Consider the following 15,580-nt stretch of genomic DNA (forward strand, 5'->3'; position numbering starts at 1 on the left):
CCTTTGAAATACTCGTAGATAGAACAATGTATAAAAATAAAACCTCAAATAAATCCATGCAAGTTTTTGTTGAACAATGCTCCCAATCATGATAAATAATCCGTTTGGTGCCAGGAAACAAAATAGGCGAATGATAGAAATTTGGAGGAGTAGACAGTATTTTTACAGCAGGAAATACTGTCTAAAAATTAAGATTAATGAGTTAACACCAAAATTATTGTCGATTAAAATCATGATGATATAATCTATCAAATACATAACTTTTAAATGCTCGCAAAAGTGAATACTTAAAATTTTGAAAATATATAACGGGGTGATGGGAATGATAGCCGAAATGGCCACTTCGAAAAAATACCAGGATTGGAAATTTCTAGAGAGGAATCTCTTTGAGCAGTTGAATTTGTGGGAGAAAAAGAAGCAATAACTTACATTGGAGTCTCCCTCCTACCCCTCGCTGGGTACGCCCATGATGTCAAACGAGAGTGGAAGAGCATGGTGCCGCAATACTATCCAGCCTTAATGGATTTTCTTACTATCATTGGTGGCAATATTGGGCCGATTGCAAGGAAAAGATCTTTATCTTTGACATAAATCAAAGAGGTTCCGTAAGGTAATCCGTAGCCATTGCTGTTATTCGGAATACAAGGTTTACTTCTATCTGCAGTGTAAAGAATCCATGAGAAGTCCATGACGAACAACAGAAGTCGTTTGATTATACGTAACACATTGGAAGCTAGTGTGTATTATAACTATTTGTTCGACGATGATCTGACGAGTAAACAAAGGGATAATTTATATTATCTCGAGTAATTACAATGCCACAGAAATATTAATTTTCGATTATGTTGTTAGCATAAGACGTGAAATATTGGCTCCGGTGAGACAAATTATAATTTTATGAGACAAATTGTAGCTCTAAATTTGTAATTGGCTTCAAAAATGTCGTCGAAATCACTTGGCATATGCCAACAGCCGTGCCTTAATCCAAGCCAGTTAATGTTATGAGGTATACCACCTGATTTTAGGCGTGTAATTGCTGTTCACCTATTCAACGTAACTATTTTTGCGTATTGTAAGAGGCGCCAGACGTGCCTCACTTCCTCTTTCCTCTCTAATGTTAGTATTTCCTCCTCTCTCTTGTTCCCAACCACCCAACCCCCTACAACGTAAGGCAAGCCTGCGAATGGGACCTTCCCGTGCACTCGACCTAAGAGCGGAAATGCTGACGAAGGAAGTCGACAGTACGCTGGGCAGTCGGCGTGTGTACACGACTGAAGTAAGAATAAAGTGTGATAGTTCCTCGACAGGAGTTCTTCCCTTTTTTTGTGCGTATTCCCGATCAATCACCGGGCAACTGCGACGAGAGGGTCTTGGCAACTTACAGTATTGTTGATAATGGCTTCCGGGTGCAGCTGCGTGTTGCGCTTTGTCGTGCAAGCTTTCGCGACCGTTGCAGGACGCATCATCAGGCGATGAATGAAATTACGGAAATCGGTGGTCAATTAATATACTCGTCCACCTCCCCCATCCACCGCAGTAGTGGGGGAGGGGGGCGGAGTTGACGTCAGCAGAACTCTCACCCCTGTCCTTGAGCGACGAGCGGACTCTTCTTGTCTAGCGAATAACCTTGTTGGTAACATCGTCTTCTCTTTCGGAAAATCGTTTTCCACGTCTGGCTGAGTTTAACGCCGTCCACTCTGTTGAAATTTTGGGGGCATTTTTCAATTTCAATAGCCTCCCGAATTAGTCGTCGATGATAAAATTTTTCTTGGGCTAACACCTGCGTCTCGTCGATTAAAATTCGATGTCCATCTTCTGAGTAGGCATGCTCCGCTATCGCCGATTTCTCCGTGTCGCGATGTAATATCGCACGGCTGTGTTCTTTGAGACGAGAAGTCACGGAGCGCCCTGTCTGCCCGACGTAAGATTTCCCGCATGAGCACGGGATTCTATAAACGCCTTCCACGTTGAGGGGATGTAGTCGGTCCTTGGCAGATGGAAACAAGTCGCTCATCTTCATTAATGCTCTGTGGCGCGTCACGATGCCTACTTTTCTCAGCACACGCGAAATTCTCTCAGACGTTCCAGCGACGTATGGGATGGTGGCATAGGCCACTGGCTTGTTTTTCTCTCTTCTCTCCGCGCAATCTTCAGGTAGGCGTTTATTCGGAATTCTTGCCTGGCGATGGATAAAGGCTTCCGAATATCCATTCTGTCTGAAGGTTTCTTTCACGCGATCCTCTTCTTTCTTCAGAGCGCCATCGTCAGAAACCACTCTGGCCCTATGAAGGAGTGTTTTCATGACCGATGCTTTCTGTTGAGGATGATGGTGGGAGTGCGCGTGGAGGTAACGGTCCGTGTGTGTTGCTTTCCTGTACACCGCGTGTCTCAGCGATCCGTTCATGCCTCTCTGCACCAGTACGTCTAAAAAGGGTAGTTCTCCATTCATCTCTATCTCCATGGTGAATTGGATGGATGGGTGGATGCTGTTCAGATGATCGGCGAATTCTTTTAGCGTGTCTTTTCCATGTGGCCATATGACAAATGTGTCGTCGACATATCTAATCCAGCAAGATGGTCGAAGCTTGCTCGAGGCCAAGGCGTCTTCTTCAAAATGCTCCATGTATAAGTTGGCAACAACAGGCGAGAGGGGGCTCCCCATAGCTGCTCCATCCTTTTGTTTGTAAAATTCTCCGTCCCAAAGAAAGTAGTTGCTTCTCAGGCAGAAATCCGCGAGTTTCGGAAAATCCGTCGGAAGCCCGAATTTGGTGAGCCTTTTTATGATGTCAACAGACTCTTTTATGGGAACCTTTGTGAAAAGTGAAACAACGTCGAAACTGACGAGGATGTCATTGTCAGCGATTCTCAGTTGTTTCAGAACTTCGATGAATTCTTTCGAATTCTTCACGCAGGATCCCGTCTGTCCGATGAAGGGTTGGAGGTGGTTGGCGAGATAGCGTGCCAATGCGTAGGTTGGTGACCCAATGCAGCTGACGATAGGACGAAGCGGAACTCCTTCTTTATGAATCTTCGGCAGCCCGTAGAGACGAGGAGGTCTGGCGGACGAAGGCAAAATTTGAAATTGTTCTTCGTTAGAAATGGAAGAGCGCTTAATTAGCTCCCTTACTTCTCGTTCAATTTTAGCAGTCGGGTCCTTCTTCAATTTTTCGTACGTCGGATCCTCCAATAGTGATCCTCCTTTAATTGACCACCGATTTCCGTAATTTCATTCATCGCCTGATGATGCGTCCTGCAACGGTCGCGAAAGCTTGCACGACAAAGCGCAACACGCAGCTGCACCCGGAAGCCATTATCAACGATGCCCCTCGCTGCGAAAACCTACGTTCAAAACTTACAGTATTACACGAAAGGGAATTGCCATTTAAAATATATCAGGCAGAGTTATTAGTTAATTTAATTAACTACGAAATTATTCTCCGATTTAATAATGGTACGTTTGCTACTCTCTTTCTGTCATAAAGGTACAGGTGCAGCGATGCAGTGATAGATGGGGAGGACGAGTGGTAATTAATTACCTGCTCGTGAGCGCGTAATGCGTACTGCTTACTGACCCGAAAGAATTTAATCAAAAGGATGATACGCCTGTTGTTGAATTTATGCCGTTCTCTATAAAGTAATAATATATGCTAAGCTTTGATACTTAATCGGCTTTTCGATAGTTAATTAACGCTCTATTGTTATGTTGTGTCATGATTTTTCATATGCCAAAATGACATTTAATGTTCATTTTAAGAGAAAATTATTGACTTCTTGGAAACTTTGATGCTTCACAGTATATATAAACACACGTTATACTTTGATGCAATAGTGTTGACTAGCCTTTCTCAAGAGATTGAATTGAAAACACAACAATGCTCTGAAATCAGTCAACTGTTTTGCTAATGGTTTCTAAATTTGCACAGTAGCATGCTAGATAAATGTAAATATCGTCAATAAATATCCCTTCGCCAATGGTACTAATACAAGCTATACTGTGAATAATAAACAGTAAAGCAAATACTCTGAAACACAGGACCAAAAATAGCGATAATAACACTGCAGTCATAGCCGAAAATAATCGATGACGTAACTATTTCAAACGTAAGATGAAAGTAATGATGCCTTACAATCACACTGTATAGCAAGGAATCCATAATAAAAATTACATTAAAAATAAAAAATCAAGAAAACGGCTTAGTAACTAAATCCTAAATCCAGTCGCACAAAAAGTTTTCAATTGCAAAGTAAAAAATCATTGCCTGACCAACCACTCGATTATCCTGTGATACAGCAATACAATAAAAATTACGTCTAAGATATAGAAAGCACTTCTTTCCATCTCAATCACCGGCAACACCAAGTACTCATCAAGGGTAATATTTAATTTACACAATGCATGCATACGACCAGGAGTGAAAACAAAAATTCCTTTCCTGAACACTTATTCAAAGATACAGAAATACAATACTAATTATACCTACGATAATACGATCCTTTGAGCTGATACTAGACTATGAGAAAACATAATATTGAATTTATTGACCCAAAAGTAATACTTTATCCTTGACCCAAATAATATTCACAGTCCGAAATCGGAAAGATTCGGGACCACTCAAGAAATTTCAATGGCGCGACATAAAAAAGACAAGAGAAGCAATGCATAAGCGCTACCTTTTCATCAAAGTTTTTGTCTTCACTCATTTCTTAATCGACGTTGACAACAGACGCCAATTTAGATCCACTCGACTGACTTGGTGTGTACGTATAGCAAGCTCCTTGACCAGGTGACGAAAACTTAATACGACTTGTCCAATGAATCTTAGAGGGGATTTTAATCGTTTCTAAAATTCGGAATATTCCTAAACTGCATCCTCTTTTACAATTTGATCCAAGTTTAAACTTACAATTAGATCTATCAGGGGCTTAGGCCGAGCAAAGGCATGATTCTTGCAGTCGGCCGATTGATTTATCATAAGGCAATGTGTATTTCTACTTCACCCGCGGTAGAAAATTAACCTAACCTACATTCATCTGGCCCATGTCGCAAAGCACATAGAATAATCCGCCAAGATGTAACCTGTAGAACTACGTCATCAATGGGCAAAACAATGGGTGCGTTTGTTTCAACGATTTCCTTCCGTCTTGTAATTAATGGATGGATTCATACCATAATTAATGGTTGAAGACATCTCGGGATGACAAATAATGCGGATATTATAGAAACAATGGCAGCAACGATCGTTGGTGGTTGGGCGGTTCGCCTTCAGCAACCCCAGTGGCCAGCAGCGCCTTCCATCGCGCGGTAACGGCTTCGCCCAAGGTTGAGAATGACGAAGCGTTTTGCGGTTGAATTGTGTGTAACTTCCGGTTTCGATATTTCCAATGCATAGGGCACAAAATCTAGCATAGGTTTACAATATTTCAACTCTGAACCTCACTTGATGATGAGAAGAAGATGTTTTTTTTTCAAATTTGGTTTAGGTCGGGTTGTTTTCCCATTAGAGAGTCCTAATTACTAGATCAGTCAGAAAAATGACTTTCAAAGGATATCAAGCCCACCCCGACAGAAGGATATCCCACCCCGTGGGGTGCAGTTCAAAACCCCGAGGTAGCAGAGAATTTGCAGAGACTGCCTGATGTCTGCTTGAACGGTGTGTGGAAGGCACTTCCAGTGCACCACTGCGTCCGTCGGATGGGACGTGAAGCCGTAGTCCCCTTGGCGCCTTCCGTTGAGAGCAGACCAATGCAGACGCCGGGTTTCTCTCCACCCTTCCTTCCATACCCATCTGTCTTGGCGCAAATCACCTCAACAGCCAGTCGCCTCCTCCAAATACCACACCACAAGGATATCAGGCTTTCCCTATACATTGAGAGTGAGAAGAGTTTTCGGGTTTCCCACCGGGTTCAAGGATTCCTTTCGACGCCTCATGGGCGTAGTCTGCCATCGTCTGTCAACATTGCCCTGAAGAAGATGATAGACTACTCCGTCGAAACGTTGAATCAAAACAACCCTTGGACCTAGTTCTTCAAAATTTCGGATCGGAGAAAACATCTGAAACTATAAATTTCCAAAAAGTAATGTTAAGTGTTCTTGCAGATATTGATTGAGAAAGTGAATCAAAAGCTGAATCCTAAGGTGAACAAATATGTTATAAATTATGAGGATCATCACAGTTTGAAGGGAGTGAGAGTAAAAGAATGAACTGGAGATCCTGAATTATGACGACGGCTTCTGCGGAGCATCTTGTCACCTTTCAATTAGGCACGAAGCTTTGGCACCCAATCATTCATAATCACCATCGTCGTCGTATTTCTAAATAAACCAGCTCCCCAACTTACAAACCATTCGATCTTTGAATATGCACTCTTTTTAATGTAAATAACTTATACGACGTATTGCGATGAGAATTTTTGAAACTAAGTCCAGATCAGGGATTCCGAGCAAATATTTCTATTTAAAAAGCAATGTAATTTTCATAATTTACGTTTGTTTAGGATCCATTTAGGCAATTATTTCCTTCCAAATAATCATAAAGACATTAATCAAAGGGATATTCTTTGAAATAATGTTTTATTTGCCGCGAATAGGGTTTCCAAAAGGCAAAATGTGAAGCGACGCCATTTGTAGACAGATATTTTGAGTGGCTTGAGGGTTTCTTACACTCAAAACATGCTGATTATTTTCATACATAGAGTAAAGCCAAATAATCATTTCAATAGAACTAACTTTTAATGCCTGTAATACTGAAAGCAGTAGCCTTAATTGAGAATTAGCATGAGGGGCTTATTTACAATGATTTCTTCTTAATAGGAATTTGCTTCCAAATCCGCTGGAATTTTCAAAATATTCATGATTTTTTTGGGCTCTGATGGCCGTGCTCAATGCTATGTAATTTTGTAAGAAACGGATCTGGAACCCTGGAGTCATTCCATATCTTTTCCTCTCAGTGCAATGAAACTAAGTTTTCGGTCCACCCTATTACTCACCCGTTGAAGTCTCCGGCAAAAGGTTTGGCTGAATCTTCAGCTTCGAAGGGTCTCCGGAGAAGAATCGTTGCACCTAAATTTTGAGCGACTTTTTTATTCACACGGCTCTAAATATCACAAAAGCGCTTCCAGTTGAAAAAGATTTAGCTTGGCTGTTCAAATTATCTAATTCCAAATAGTATACTCTGCTTATAGTCCATGAATATTTATATCTTCCGTGAATATTTAAAAATATGACTTTTCCTGGGTGGCGCTTTGCAATGTCAAAGAACGCAGTAGATTGCACAAAAACGATAAAAAATAAAATGCCTCTTTGAGATTTCTCGCAGAGACCTTAGTATTCTCAGAGGCTCACCTGCATTAATTAGAGGCTTAGTTTATTGGCAAAAAGTGTCTTTGGCCAGGTGGGAGTATTAGGAATGCTAAATCCGTACGAAGTGCCTTCATAAAAATTTTACGGCATCGTCCCTCGCTGAAGGATGTCCTTTCCATGCTTTCCATCTTCTAAGATCTCCTACAAAGGAGAACTTATGCCGGTAAGGTTTCGCTCTTCACAAGCGCATATAAGGTGGTTACAGCTCAAGAGGAGAGAAAACCCTCTATGACGAAAAATATTTGGCGGTAATTAGCCTGGGGATTACAAGGCAGTTCCAGGTACGAACTGATGCCCTTATAAACGCAATAATTTAGTTACTATTATAATAATGAAACCGACAAACGAAGGACTTCAGGATAGACGTAAAGGTCGTAGGCCGAGAGACTGAAATGAAGCGAAAAATCAGACACCATACTCGTGGGAAAGCAATTATCCTCAATCCTCTTTTCCTCTATCATATTTTCTCTATCGCCTGCCTTCTTCGTGGCTGATATAGTCTCTCCTTCCACTTACCCCAGAGACGCTTGTAGAACGCAGAAACGCGAATCTGTCGAATGGGTGCCAGTGATGCGGGCTGCATGCCAATCTGGAGCTTCCCTCAAAAAATGAACGCAAGGTCCTGCTTCCTCAATTGTCGCGAGGTTTCTCCCGAAGTGTCGCCGACGACCCCTGGGAACCATTCGTCTTCGGATGGTTTGACAAGCGATCTATTGGCTCGAGATTTATCACAGAGGTCTCCGCCACTCTTGGAATGAAAGGTGGTCGCCATCCAAAGCGATCTGTCACAAAACCAACGACACAGAAAGTAAAGGGCGTCCGTGGTGGTAAGGAGCAGGTCCACTCCTCCCTTCGTTTGCGCCGTGGCGGATGAGAAATAATGCCGCGTCACGGCAATGGCGGAGGAGAGCCATCTCGCGGCGAAGACGAGCGAGGGACCACTCCGATTGGTGGTGGCACAGCCTAACAACGCAGTCGCAGTATTCAAGTCATTCTGATACCTAGGCATTAGCATCCAGCTGGTTACACCCCAAAGGTTGATTTCTCTTTATAATAACAATTGTACCCATTGAAATGAGATTTGATGTTTCCCCAGTGAATAATTTGGGTAAACAATCAATAATAGATAAAATAAAAATATTATATTTATAAAACAAATATAGCTGAATTAAAGGAGCTGGCATCATCCTTTTTAGTATTTTTTTATATTTTGATACACCACATTAATGGTGACACTAAACTTTCTCAACCCAAAAACATTGAGCAGCCCTGAGTAGAAGCCCCGAGACGGAGCTCGAATCGTTAGCTAAAATGGAGAATTTAATCCGGTGGGAATGCCGAAAATGCTTACCCAAATGGCATCCATTATTGCAAGGAAGATGATCCAATAATTAGACGAAAGATATTTTTGGCCCCCGAATATGCACCTGAAATGGGGATACCGTTGAGAATGGGGTGAGCCATGTAGTGCGGAAAAATATGTCGCATAGCAAGAATATTAAAGAATGCTTATATATCCAGAGAATATTGAAAAAGAAATTTTCCGCACAAAAAAATAAAAAAGATGGTAATATCTTAGCCCGTAGATACATATGGACACGCGTATATGAACCAAGGGCACATGTGACTAACAGTATTATTAATCGTTAATGTAAGTCATAATTTGTTTAATAAAATAGTTATCGTGTGAAAATTACCAATTAAAATATTATTTCCGATTGAGGCAAATAATTATTTTTTATTTCCTTCGTAAATTTTCCAAGGTACCCATTTTCTATTTTGAATCCAAATAAATGAAAATAAACCAAATGTAGTAAGCATATGTATTTACACAAAAAGAACTATGACACAAATTTGTCACCAGGAAATTTTATCGAGACCGGGAATCTAACAAAGGAATTTGGCTAGCAAGGGCAATACGTTAGTACAAACACCCGTGCTAACTAGTTTTCTCATTTACCTCGGCAACCGACTGCTGATTGATGGTAGGCACCAGACGTTATGCCCATTTAAAGTAACGTTTATCCTGGACCATTGGGTGCCGAAAGGCCGAAACGCAGAATTTCCATTAGAGAGTCATCATAGTGTTCGTGGAAGATTTCTGGCCATTGAAAATTCTAAAAACAATCTCGCAGTAACCCTAAACATTAGACAAATTGGCATGTGCGTTAAAAATTATTCAGAGAAAAAGTTACCGTAATTCTTTTTTATATGAATGCATTAGCCATTTTATTTGACAAATAAACTTGCCATTGAGCACAGTTTCCCGTCCACCAAATCTGAATTTGCTAGAAATACAAGTATTTATTTATTTACATCATTTCAATCGCAAAAATATCTAAGTAACCTTCAATTCGTTATTAGGCTCAATAATATATGATTAAATGATTAATAGAGACATTTTAGGGATTAATATGATAAAAATTGTCTTCATTTTAGTATAATCAGGTATAGGAAAATCAAATAATATTATTGATAAACTAAAAGCTGAAAATTATTTCGATATCATTGAATTATATCATTATTTGCAATGAAGTTGGTCACAGCAGCCAGGTGCCACTGACAATTGCTGGAAAATTTTCATGTCGGGGCAAATGAAGCGTTGGTCACAATAACGATCCAGGAAATCAACCAAAACCATAAATCTTGCATCTCTCTCATTGCTCAGCAAGTAAGAAATAAGTCTCCTCTCGTTCTGTGTCTTTTTCTCCACAGACTTGGGAAAAAAATTAGAAGATATTTTCTCTTTTCTAACTTTAAGTTTTTCCGGTGGGGTGTTTAGACTCCCGAAAGAAATATATTTAAGCTTCAATTTATTTTTCATTCAAGACTTAAAAAATAATAGAGGCCGTAGATAATTTTTTTTAATTCCGAAGAGTTTAGTACTAGTAGAAGCTACCAATAGCCCATAATTATTTCCTATTTTCTTATTACAACATGTTCGTACTACCTATATTTCTGTGGCCCGCGAGATCGACTGCCAATAAAAAAATTGGCCTCCTTGTAATGCAATTGACACTCAGAATTGGGATAGTTAAGTTTAAGAAAAGCATTTAGAAGACTATATTACATTTCATCTACGTCATTGGGATATGGATATTTAAAGGCAAAAAGGAATTAAACTATCAATACCCATTTATCTACACAAAAATTGCATTGCAATTGCAACACCGCAATGCAGTGCGAAAAAAGTAATTATGCATCAAAAGGCAATGATTTAGTCTTTTAAGATTCATGTGAAAGAAAATTACCGTAAATTATGCAGTATACAAACAATATGAGAGCTTCTACACTCGAGGTCCTCAGTGGACTAGCGGCGTAGTAAAATTCCACCTGGCTAACGCAGGATCACATGAAAGGGAGTCCTTGGATCTTGGATTTCACTTCCAAAAGGACTTGGAATATGTGAGCAAGCGACGTAGTGACAGGTTTTCATATTCAGTCACATTGAGTGACACAGCGCCCTCAACTTGCTCCGGACGCAGTTTCCTCTTTCGCCCGCAATGATGTCCATCGCATTAAGTCAAAAGTCCCCAACGGTCGAGCCGCTACACTCTTAATATGCTCTCCACAACTGCTTGGGCGCCTGAGGACCGGAAGCCAGTCGCAAACGCGACCTAAATACATAATGTTGGGGTGGTTCCTTAGACGACGCTCTTTATGAAATCACCCCGACTCATTAGCCATCAATGACACGACGATCCCGCTCAGTACAGCAATGATTGAGACCAGCGCACGCTGCCATCGAGGTGCTGTCGAGGGCGGAAGTGGGATTTGTTGCACGGCTGAGGTGAAATGCGACGCTGTCTCTTCTATGTGCACCGCACAGCTTCCATGAAAGGTGGGAAATAAGGTAAACCATTGAAATATTTGATTCATCACGGACTACATAACCAATGACAACAACATAACGAAACAGTTTTGAAATAAAAATAATGAAACAAAAAATATAAGGAATATAACTTCTTTTGGGTGGGATTTTAGGGATTTTTAATGATAAAAAATATGCTTAGGTAGTGGACCAATGAGGAATTTTAAAAAATAAAAATATTTCCGTGCCGAAAAAGATATCAAGTTAAAAACGTAGTGCGACTTAATGATCCAGAAGTAGCATTCAATTCATGGCCAAATTTCATAACCTCCTCTCCTAGAGTAAAATAAACATGTTTGAACGAACTACCAGGATAATAAATTTTATTCCCACTTGATTGTCTTTTTCAATTCTTCGAATACCTTTTTGGATATAATTTAAATAGTTGGATTATTAAAACTCACAACATCCATGCGTAAGATGAATTACCTGATAATTTCCCAAATCCGATTTTTTCATTTTGTACAAAATTTATTCCGGAAAAATTGCGCCAAAATCCGGTGTCGTCAACAAAATGGCGACGTCATTCATCACACCTTTACAATTGAGTTACTTCTATTATCCATATCGATAAGCTAAGTACACTTTAAAGTAGGAAATCAAATCACCCTTCCAGGCATTTTCATCGATTTTCGTCATCAAGCAAACAAATTTACCACTATAACATCAAATTATGAGTATCTAATAGCTTCACAAATGTTTGCGACTTAGGTGATTTCGTAGATAAATTCTCTTGTCATCGGAATCCCAATCCAAGGTTCGTTTACATAAACTGAAAATGAGATAAATACTTGCCCGGGAGGAGAATACTATTTGATTGATGTCTGCAGAGAATTATTTAAGACATGGCTGTGGAGCCAAGCAAAAATTTTAATAAAACTCTGCAAGAGGAAATATCAGCATCCCCAACTCTCTAATTCTATGCACTGCAGGACACCCTTCAAAGACCCGCCTCTCAAATCCAATGTGAACTCGCCACAAATTTGATGAGACTATAATGAGTAAAATAGACATACTAGTAATTGGATCAATTAGTATCGTATTACGGTTTAGAAATCGTGTATCCTCGTGTACTTGCAACCCTCAAATGTGAATGGCTGCAACAGGTTGCATAAATAAAATGAAATTAACTAATGTTATCCAAGTTTCATTTGCCAACTTACTATCCATAGTTCGAACTAGATTATTTAAAATAATATATCTGATTTTTCAAGGCAGTATAAATATAGAGATAAATATGCCCAGCCATTGTAACTGTCGAACTATACACACGTGGTGAATGAAACCGTAATACGCATAATGAAAATTTAGCGTATCACAAAAATTAAAAAAAAATGCCAACAGAAAACTGGTAACTGATCATTCTTAACGACTGAGAGCGTGATAGTGAAATTATTGCTTTTCTAGAAAAAGTTTCGGGTGAATTGCCCATTTTAACAGCGACCCAAGAGATATTGAGAGTAATGCGAAAAACTAAACGCTAGCATTGAGAGAGACCACTTGAATGATTCAATCTTGTATGAACCTGTAGGGATCACTTTTTACCAGCTTCGGTTTACTCAAGGTCAGGCATTGGCTCAATTTTTGACGGAATTGATAGGGATTGACCGATGTGTGACACGATTCACTTCAAAATATTGGCATCCTTCATCTCGTTCGAGTTCACACAAACGAGGTAAGATTAGGGTGAAATTAGCCACAAATATTTGATCAAAAATAATGAAAAGTGATTCAAAGAGAGACAAAACTGCGGAGTATTTCTTGAAAAAGGTCATGCATGGACCATTTCCTCATTGAAGCTTGATTTAGTCAGTTCATATAAAGAAAGCATACGTGCTCAGTTTACGGGACGTCTTATCATATCTATTTATATGTATCTATATCTAGCTATCATACTTCCTCTGAGGTAACTATACAACTGCAGGCAACATTAAAATTTAAGTGTAGCATCAAGAAGGGCATTTGTGTTTAACTCACCCAAAGCTAAATGCATTAGAATCATCCGATGAAAATGAACTTGTAGGCCACACATTTCTCACGCTGAGCCTGAAACGATAAAAGGAACATAATTGGTACGAGGTGTATTGATGGATTTACATACTACTATGTTGATTATGTATTTCACTATCATCAATTGCATACAGAGAAAGGTTGAGGTTTACAAAGGAACTTTATTAAATCTATGTCTTCCTGAAACAGAATTTTCGATTTCCGAAGGAACCAACGTTTTCAGATGTATTTCAGTTAGAAAGACCAACGTGAAGGCACTGACCGTATGTATATATATATATATACCCCGGAAAGCTATTGGCTTGCAAATGCCAAATGCACGCCAATTCGAGGGTGTGGAGATTGAGGGCGGAGTCGGAGGGAGGGAGGGAGGCAATGACCGAAACTTTGGAGCATTGATTGAAGACGGAGTCGTGGGACAGAGAATGTGTGGGTACGAGGAGAGATGCATGGGGGGATGGCGGAAAGCAGGAGGCACGGTGATTATTTATTCTGAGGTTGAGGGGGGTGGTGCATTGGCCGACATAGAAAGCGGGGCAGAAATTACAGTGAAGGAGGTAATTGATATTGGTGGACATACAGGTAGTGGAGGGGACAATCGGTAGGCAATTAAGTTTGGGGAGAAAAGAGGCAGGGGGTGGAGAGAATATCTTGCAGGTTTTACACCTGGGACGGTTGCACGGTGAGGGTGTGGTGGTGGTAACTGACTGCGATTTTTGAAGAGGGCGGGTGGCTTTAAATATGGTATTTAAATTAGGTGGTCTCTAGGTGATCCGTGGAGTGGAGGGTAAAATCTGAGAGGTGGATTTGTATTTAGAAAGGATGGGGTAGAAGTCCTTCAATATGTTCTGTAGAACGTGAGCACCAAAAGTAGGTGGTAGGCAGAGATGGAGAGCCTGGATGGACGCCTTAAGCGTAAACATTCAAATAAAGTCAGAGAAGCAAAGGGAGTTTTTGTATTAACCCCCGCCGAAATCATGGCAAATCTAAGCTTCCTGGTGGCGCAACTGATTAGAGCACCTGGCCGACAACCGGTATGTTCTGGGTTTGAGTCCCAGTCAGGTAGCATTTTTTCCCTCTTATTTCTGGCCTTTTCAATGTACCACAGCACCGTTTTCCTCGTCCTTTTTCTATTATATGTTCCCATCCCTTTCTTTCCTTACCTCTGGATTTATTTGAATGTTTACGCTTAAGACGTCCAATGCCAAACAAATATATCATTTATAGAATAAAGGCTATTGCTACTCGGAAATCGGGATAGAATGAATTAGTTTGTTCATCGTTCAACGCACCGTTTCAAACACTGCGAAGTCTTCAAACTAAGGTCTCATGAAACTAATGCTAAGATTACATAAGTGGACAAGGCGTGGTGTATGTCATTTCTTTCCGTCTAAGAGATGTTAAATCTGACGAATATCTAAGGGATTCGTGTATGATCACGGCAGTGCCAAGAGTCGAGGCTGCGCGCAGGTGGGCTAGCCATTCAGTAAGTGTTGAAATTTCTCCTTTCGAGCTCGGGATACGACGGAGCGTTGATTAGGTAGAGGATGAAGGGTTTGCGACATGGTGTGCGACATGACTGAATGGGGAAGGTTGCCACTCGGAACGACGTGATCAAACGAGAATGGTGGGCTGACAATCTTCCCTAAAATGACGTTCTGACGCTTCCCAAGTTCAATGCTGATATGCGATCTTAAGAACTTGCCTTAGAGCTTCATTTCTCACCATATCTTGCTCTGCAACGACCAGAGAATTTTTATGCGATACTACTTTCACCAAAACGGCCATATGCTTTTAGCTAAGGTTTAGTTTTTAAGGTCGCATACCTGAAACTAATCCTTAAAAAATAGGAATTAAAAAAACCGGTAACTATTCGCAATTAGACGTGACAAGCGAGCAACGGAATACTTGTGACGCATAACATGATACCTCTAAGCAAAACGTTTACCAATACAATTTAAAATATAGAAATACATCAAAATTTACTACAAATGAAAGAATAGCTTTCTAAATCTTCGATTCACGTACAAGAGGAATTATTTACTAATTTACTAACAGTCTAAATATATTTTTAATTTTGATTCCACTTTATGTTCTTAGATGTCCATTTCCATCATTAGAGAGCGTTAACAAGCAACCATGAGCGCAAAGACTTTTTTCATTCAATTTTTTTATTTAACGGTTAAAGAATTATAACAGATTTTAAAAGTCTCTGTAATTGTACAATTTTCAGTTAATTTACTTAGGAGTGATAATTTTAAGAGATCCCTGTAAACGAATAAAATTTCTGAAATTCAATTTACTCACACTTCATTCATATCTATAAATAAGAACCGAAA

General features: G+C 40.0%; 1 long non-coding RNA gene across 1 annotated transcript in view; it reads right to left on the minus strand.

Moving 5' to 3' along the window:
- Nucleotides 1-10,106: 10,106 nt before the first annotated feature.
- The window catches only part of LOC124171672, a 34,454-nt gene continuing 28,980 nt past the window's right edge, over nucleotides 10,107-15,580 (minus strand). The window contains exons 2-3 of the long non-coding RNA XR_006867900.1: nucleotides 13,209-13,277; nucleotides 10,107-11,189 (exon numbers count right to left, since the gene is read on the minus strand). This is a non-coding gene — a long non-coding RNA (uncharacterized LOC124171672). The remainder of the gene's footprint in view (nucleotides 11,190-13,208; nucleotides 13,278-15,580) is intronic.

The sequence above is a fragment of the Ischnura elegans genome, chromosome X (assembly GCF_921293095.1).
Source record: "Ischnura elegans chromosome X, ioIscEleg1.1, whole genome shotgun sequence".
Classification (NCBI taxonomy): domain Eukaryota; kingdom Metazoa; phylum Arthropoda; class Insecta; order Odonata; family Coenagrionidae; genus Ischnura; species Ischnura elegans.